Source organism: Periplaneta americana, chromosome 12, assembly GCF_040183065.1.
Source record: "Periplaneta americana isolate PAMFEO1 chromosome 12, P.americana_PAMFEO1_priV1, whole genome shotgun sequence".
Taxonomy (NCBI): domain Eukaryota; kingdom Metazoa; phylum Arthropoda; class Insecta; order Blattodea; family Blattidae; genus Periplaneta; species Periplaneta americana.
In genome coordinates this window covers 41,991,643-41,999,617 of record NC_091128.1, presented here as the reverse complement: position 1 = coordinate 41,999,617, position 7,975 = coordinate 41,991,643, and positions in this window count along the sequence as shown.

Genomic DNA, 7,975 nt, shown 5'->3' with positions numbered 1-7,975 from the left:
GTACTGAATTTTAGATTTCTACTTTTTCTTTTCATTTTTTTAATTCATTACCATTAGTAAGAATATTTCCTGATCTTCTGTAATGATAATTTTACGACATTTTTTAGTCTCTTTGCTGCGTACTGATTGCTCAATATTATACACTATGATCTGGCCAGTGTATGAATTGAGAAAATTTGGTAGATTGTAGTCAGATGAATTAGCTAGTTTTGTGATGGGATTTACTTATTTTCATTAAAGAAAACAATGTTTGTATATGTATATGGATCCGAACATGCACAGTCTGTCGAAAGCTGCTGATGAAGCCTGAGAAATCTGACTAATGGAAAATCTGAATAAAAATCACACAGACTTTTTCCTGCTTTTATACAGTACGTATATCACCTTCAGTTCATTATCACACTATCAGTCTGTCCTTTCTAGCTGAAGCTAAGCAGGAGCACAATCTACATCCACAGTAGATGGATCTATGATAGAGAGAGGGAAAAATAACATAACAGTGCTTTCGGAACAGTTCCGAGAAAATAACCGTTCCAAAAAAAGAGCTATAGGTCGGAACACTCTGTTCCAAAGTAACAGTAGGAGTTTCTGACAGACTCTTACTCATAGGAACTGGAGCACTGTGTAACGTACCGTCCAACTATCTTGTCTGGAACACTCCAGGTACTCCCTGAGACCATAACAGTTCCAGCCTAAATGTTTTCCTTGGATGTACAGTAGTTCCTTCAGAATTGAACATGTTGGAAGGAGAGCGAAATTTTTCACTAAAATGAATTTGCGGGGCGCGTTTCAATATTAAATGATCAATCTGATTGACCAATCAGCTTCAGTTACATTGTTTGCTACTAATATAGCAATAAGAATAAAAAAAATCAAATTGTGAGGTTGTGCCTATTATTATTATTATTATTATTATTATTATTATTATTATTATTATTATTAGTAGTAGTAGTAGTAGTAGTAGTAGTAGTAGTATTTCAAAGTCACTGTTTTACTATATCAAATGAAGAACACAATTATACAAATTTATATACGCACTGTATTGTGTTATAAAATTTGTATATTGTAACATATCTGCCTTCTGAAGGAAGGAATGATGAACGGGAGAATATTTTGGGACAGAAGAAGATATCAGATGATAGACGACATTAAGATATTATATAGATCATACGCGGAGACTAAGAGGAAGGCAGAAAATAGAAAGATTGGAGAATACTGGATTTGCAGTGAAATACCTGCCCTTGGGCAGAACACTATGAATGAATGACTATGGTGACATAGTGCAAATGTAGCCCAACTAATCTCAATGTTTATTACAAATAAATTATGAAGCTTCAATAGAGACTAATATCACGTAGTAGTAATATCCCTTATTTAACAGGAGGAATGATCAAACCATTGCGATATTTTATGGTCTATATAAATTACTGTTACACCTGAATGTAACAGCTGTCGTGGTTCGAATTGCATTATGGTATAAGATTTTTGAAAACAATACAAAATTTTGGTGATTATTACGTTATGTCAGGCGCTTGATGTTATTTCGGAACTGTTCTTTGGAACTAGTACTTTCTTGGAAACGGAACTCTTGGAAAAGTTCTAGAAAAAGAACGATTTTTCCCAACGCTAGGTTATGAAAATCTTGAAATCTGACATCATACGTTCAAGTCTTGAAACTGTGAATGAAATTCCTGACGACTGTTGAGACACACTACTTATATTCAATATTGCAGCTAGCTTCTACCAAGAGCCGCTACTGAACGGAAGATAGGGTTGTATAATGCCGAGCACGAGGTAATGCACGCTTGCCCCTCACGGAAGCAGTGATGAGCGCCCATGCCCGTTTTCGGTCGAGTTGACGATCACTGCTTTATTAGGTGACAAAACATCTACAACCACATTAGCCACATGTTTTCCAAAACATCACTAGTCTCATCAATTGAAACACACATTTTGTTGTCACATGTTCTTTGATTCTGTTCATGCTGTCGTTATAACAATGAGTTATATATGTTTTACGTAGCTAGCATGGATTCGCTCGTAATCTGATGTGTATATTTGTGAAGAAAACCTCTAAAATCGGGATCACTCAATTTCTTTAGAGCAGCTGTGGCGAAAATGTGACTCATGAGCACATTGTGGCTCGGAATGATAGCTGTGCATTTCTCTTGCTTCCTACCTCCTCCAACCCCCACCCTCTCACTCACTGGAGTCAAAGTCCGTTCCATTTGTATTTGTCTCTGACCTGCGAGTGGCGTCGTCGCAATGTCTCTCTCGAAACCATGTACCTCTACATAAACGAAAGTTCCAAGTAGGATGGGAGGACGCATTTTTTTGCTGCCAATATGATGAGAATATTAAACGTATGATTTGTTCACAAGTATTGCGAGGAAAACGGCATTATATACATGTCACTCATGAACATGGATGGGCAACTCGTGCTCTCAAAGTGTCTACACAATCTCAATGTAGGTAGAACGGACTCTGTACTAGATGTACTGTCTGTGTGCGGTTCTTTTAAGACACAAGTTCGATCGCGTCTGCAGTAAGTGGCGGCTCATTTTAAATGAAAAACAATATAATTCCCAGATCATTTCCCTTTAGTTACGAGTAAAAAGAGAATTTTTTTATATTAAGAAGAGAAGTAAAGCTTGTGTTCTATTACACTTTCTTACGCATGACATTTTATGTTACAAATAAACAGTGAAGGTTTTAGTAAAGAAATACTGTCTGCATCTGCTTTAGAACAGCTAAAGGTAAAAATGAGACTGATATCAAATATCATTAGCAAGTTGTGCGTGCGAGTTACAGAATTGCAAGACATATAATAGACTAGCTAAGAACATTTATGGATAAATTTGAAATGTGGTAGTATCATGTAGAACATAGAAAACTTCACTTTCTTTGACTATAAACTATCTTGAAGAGTGACAAAAAATTCTTCTTATCAAATATAACACCCTACTTCAAGACCTACAGTAGAATTCACTGCTAAGTTTGGAGAAACAGTGACAATTGACAAGGAATCGAAATTTTTCTGAAATCTATTTGGCTTATGCCGATAGAAAATCCTGAAAATTTATAACTTGAATTAATAAATTTACATAACAGGACGCCACTCAGATTCCAGCAAAATCAGGAATCGAACTCTTCGTAATGTTGCCTAAGTAGAATTTCCATTTATAGTCTTTGCTTCCATATATACTATATGTGCTTCAGGCAGAGTTTAATAAAATAAAGAAGTGTAAAAGCTCTCAAAATAAAGAAAGAGCTCAGAAGTAAGCTTATTTCATCTGCCGTGACATGTACAAAATACTTCCTTGAATTTGTTATTGTTTGCGAATACAGACTATTACCTTTCTGAGAACAGAGGAATACTCTTTAATGTATAAAGACTTGTAAATTCTAGCGTTCTACGTTTCAAATAAGACATTGAATAAGAAATATTAACAAATAGTGTAATAATAAATAAATGTTGCAGCTATATTTGTTGTATCTTGAAAAGGTTGTATTCAGTTTGTGTTTCCAGTACTAAACTAATTTACGAAGCTAGAAAATAATATAATTTTGTTGTGTGTTCAGGTATAGTCTGTCTAAAATTACTATAATTATTGTACCATGCGTCATTCTGAAATTCAATTCATGGAATAGATATCACGATCACCTGCATGAGCCGCCAGAGTGCACCGTGGCTTTTGCAGCGAAACTACAAAAAACTTGTAACTGCTGCGGCTGGCTCCGTCTGTCTTTCTCTCTTTCAAGTTTTTTTTTAGCACTTTGGGAGTCATCATCATCATCATCATCATCTCTGTATGTCGATTATTTTTCAGGACATGTTCGAATAATGCGGTTAGATCTTCAATTTAAACTCACAGATTTACAATGTGATGTTAAATGAAAGCTAGATGTGAGGAATTGACAAATGTTAAACTTTTAAAATCTTTGCCAAAAAATAAATATCCAAAGCTTCGTTCTTTCGCTTGCTCTGTTGAAGCCATGTTCGCTACAACTTACGCTTGTGAAAAAATATTTTCAATAATGAAAATAGTAGAAACCAAATTTAGATCACGACTTATAGACAAATACCTTCGTGATCAACTACGACTGGCAGTAAGTGACATAATTCCTGATTTTGAAACTCTGTCGCAGAAACATTCTGAAGTCAGTTAATAGATTGTGATAATGTGTCCTATGTTTTCTTGTTCATTTCTTTCTTCATTACACGTACTAAACATTAGTTTGTAACCTTGTACTGTATAAAATTATATTTAAGTACTTGACGTAAAGAAAATGAAAATCCGTTAATAAGTCAGATAGTTCGAGTATCCGCCTCCCTCCACAGGTGCTATGCACGTTGCAGTTTACACAGTGGCTCGGCGCACGATCACATTTTCGCCACGGCTGCTTTAGAGGAATATTTGCACTGAGCATCATGTTGCACATGTCTTTGCAAAACGTTTCGTTTAGACTCGCACAACTAAATGATGATGATGATGATGATGATGATTCCTCAGATTTCATTCCAACGCATTTCCTGTGCGATGTACTGTTGCAATGTTTCTCTATAGCCGAGTTCTGGTTTTTATTTCAATTTTACATACATTACACACGATAATATTGTCTTCGTTAATATATGTACATAAAATGTCACTCCTATACTTAATTGCACTTCGTATTTCTGAGCGAATTGAACGTTTTGCCTTCGACATTATGAATGGATCAGCACAACACTATTCAACGCGTACTAAATACTTGAGCAGGATAACACAACTGCCCACATTACGTTGCAATGTTACTATGAACGGACCGGGGTTCCTTCGTTCTGTACGCTGCTGTACTCGCCAAGTACACAAAAGACGGAAAACTCGGCACGTGCCATATAGCCTACTCTGATACGAAACAACTTCACTTTTCCTTAAGTCATCCCGCATACACTGTCTGTGACATTTCATAACCCCCAATTTTATTGTTATAGTAGGGAGCAAAGATATTGGCGGGTCGTACTTTGCACATTTTTGCACGAACCACCCCCTCTTTTCTGACCTGTCCATTGGGATGACTGACTGGCAGTGTGTCGATGCGTTCGGGTGTAGTTGCTTGCAAGCCAATCGTTGGGTATTGAGAGAGTAGTCATCGTAGCTGTTGTCTGTTCACTGTGCACATATTCAAACAGTAATTTTCAATACTAACACTGGAATTGCTTCTGTGCCTAGTTGAGCGACATGTCTAGAAAGGGAGCGGATACGCAGAGCTAAGCGAAAGGAATTATTTATAGTGTTTACGAATACTTAAAAAAAAACTTTAATCAATACAACAAATTAAAATTTTCGTAATATGATTGAAATTCTGGTTATTAAGAGAATGAGGAAAACAGGAATTAGGTCACTATAAGTTTAAGTGAAATATTTTAAGATCTGATAGTATATTGGCAATATACTCATTGCAGTGAAGTAAATCGTTAAAAACCATTGTGTTATTATTATTATTATTATTATTATTATTATTATTATTATTATTATTATTAAATTTGCACTGATGGATTTCATTTAATATAGTATTACTAGCCATTGTTAAGTCAATTATATTATATAAAATAAAACCTGGGTACCGACACAATACTATTTACAAATTATTTACATCGTCAACACCAGTGATTTTACTCACGGGACTGGCTTCATCTTTTCTTGCAACCCTTGTTTTGTTCAAAAGGTCTCTGGTCACTGCTGTCAGTTGGTCACCTGCTGTGATTCTTCCTGCCGGAAGGTCCCTGTTGACTTTCTTTGTCGCAATCCCAGGACCGCTGGCATCATTTTTGGCCTCATTTTTGAACAGCTGGAGCCATTCATCACGACTTCTACTCTTTGTGAAGCGGATGACAATAAGACGCGTCTTCCCTGGCCTGGATGGTATGCGATGTGCTACGCTTACATCATGCTGCACCAATTCACCACCGCCTATGACTTCCGATATTTGGTCAATGACTTCATAAGTTGATTGTTCATCGATCTCCGGAACTCTAAATAGCATTATATTGTCTCTGCGTGTGTACTGCTGCAGATCACTCACTTCCTGTTTGAGATGGTCATTTTCTTGCACTAGCCTCTTCATCTCCTCCTGCGTGGAGTTGAGTTCATGTCTTGTGTGCGCCAATTCCTCTCTAAGACTGTCGAACTTGGAAGATATGAATTCAACTGATTTTTTTAGTTCATTCACCTCAAAATACGAATGCTATTCGATATCAGTATCATCATCATCATCATCATTGGCATTACGGCCCTTATAGTTTAGCCTTAGCCTCCCTCAGAACATCTGACCAATCACTCCTGTCTAATGCTCGTGTTCTCCATCTTCTAATTCCAGCTTTTGTTAGGTCAGCCTGAACGTTATCCAGCCATCTCAATTTAGGTCGTCCGACTTTCCTTCTTCCTACTGGTAATGCATCTAGTAGAGGTTTGGGTGTGCGATTGTTCTCCTCGATATCAGCATAGTAGTTATAAAATCATGTCGCATATTGTATACCAGTAGTTTGTATGATAACAAATTAAGTGTTCACATGTGCTGTTGTTTAATGAAATAATTATAATGCTGCGCACAGAAATTACACTAAATACTGACACACAGATAGTGTTTATATATAAACACTATTTCGATGTTACAGACTTTAGGTTACGTAGCGAGGAGTGAAAGATGTTTCGGAAGCGACCCTTCGAAGAACGTTTACAGTTAAAGTAGGGGTGGAACGTGGGTTGGCTTAGTATGAAGGGGTATACCTCCATCCGCCAATATTCCTGCTCCCTTCTATAATGAGGAATCCATGTTTGTTTAGTATAGGCCTACAAGTCATCAATCAAGCAAGCATTTTCGTTTACTGACTACTACGGACTTGATTGCTATTCACTACGCAGCTTTGGATCGTAACTTCTGATGTCACATCCGGCTATTTAGTCAACAATCTAGATCACTTCGGCTGAACATGTAGCTTTGTGACACGGCCTCTATAGCGAATGTGCACTTTAAACTAAATTTAAAATGCAAGTTTTTGATATTGTATGTGAATTATTAACATAGTTTCAATTCTACAGTTACACCTCTTCAATAAATGTGTAATAATAATAATAATAATAATAATAATAATAATAATAATAATAATAATAATAATAGCATTTGTCAAGGACGAGTATTTTCCCTGGACCAAAAAGTAAAATACAAATTAAGTAAAAATTAGTATATTACCATGGACCTAGTGGAGCTGGTCATTTTCATTCTCTAGGTCAGTGGTTCCCAAACTTTTTGAAGACGCGACCCATTTTTGGCCGAGGAATTTGTTTGCGACCACCCCCCCCCCCCACTACCGTACTTGTATTTAACTTCATTCAAAAATACAAATTCCTGTAAAATCGAAAAAAAAAAAAAAACAATTTTACTATAAAACCAGTAAATACCATCCAACTTTTTACGTACCGATATCTGCAAGACGAGAAATCGGATTATGTAAACCTATTTTCCAATCCCCTTTGGCTTCTTGACTGGTCTATCTTATTGATATGCATTTTTCGAAACTTAAACGCTTCGAATTTTTTTTTATATAATTTATTGATCGATCAGGGCATTTAGCGCTATACAGATCATTTCTAAATAAAATATAAATACAATACATGACACTGAATTGAGAGCAGCCTAGATTGGGCTCCTCAATGAACAAAAATAATTGTTAATAAATAATTATTTACATAGGTCGGTGTGATGATAAATTTTGATTATAATATGAGGTCCGTTGGAAGTCGGCTTTTGATTCTGGTGGGAAATGTGGACTTCCTTCCGAGAGAGTAGTGGATGGCGCCTGGAACATTTTCAAGGTTGTTGTAGAACTTCTTAGCTTGTGAATGAATAAACTGTTTGATTGTGTCAATACCAGTTTCTGTGTGTAGTTGGCTGTTAAGGACAAACCAAGCAGAATTGAGTGAAATTCGTGGGA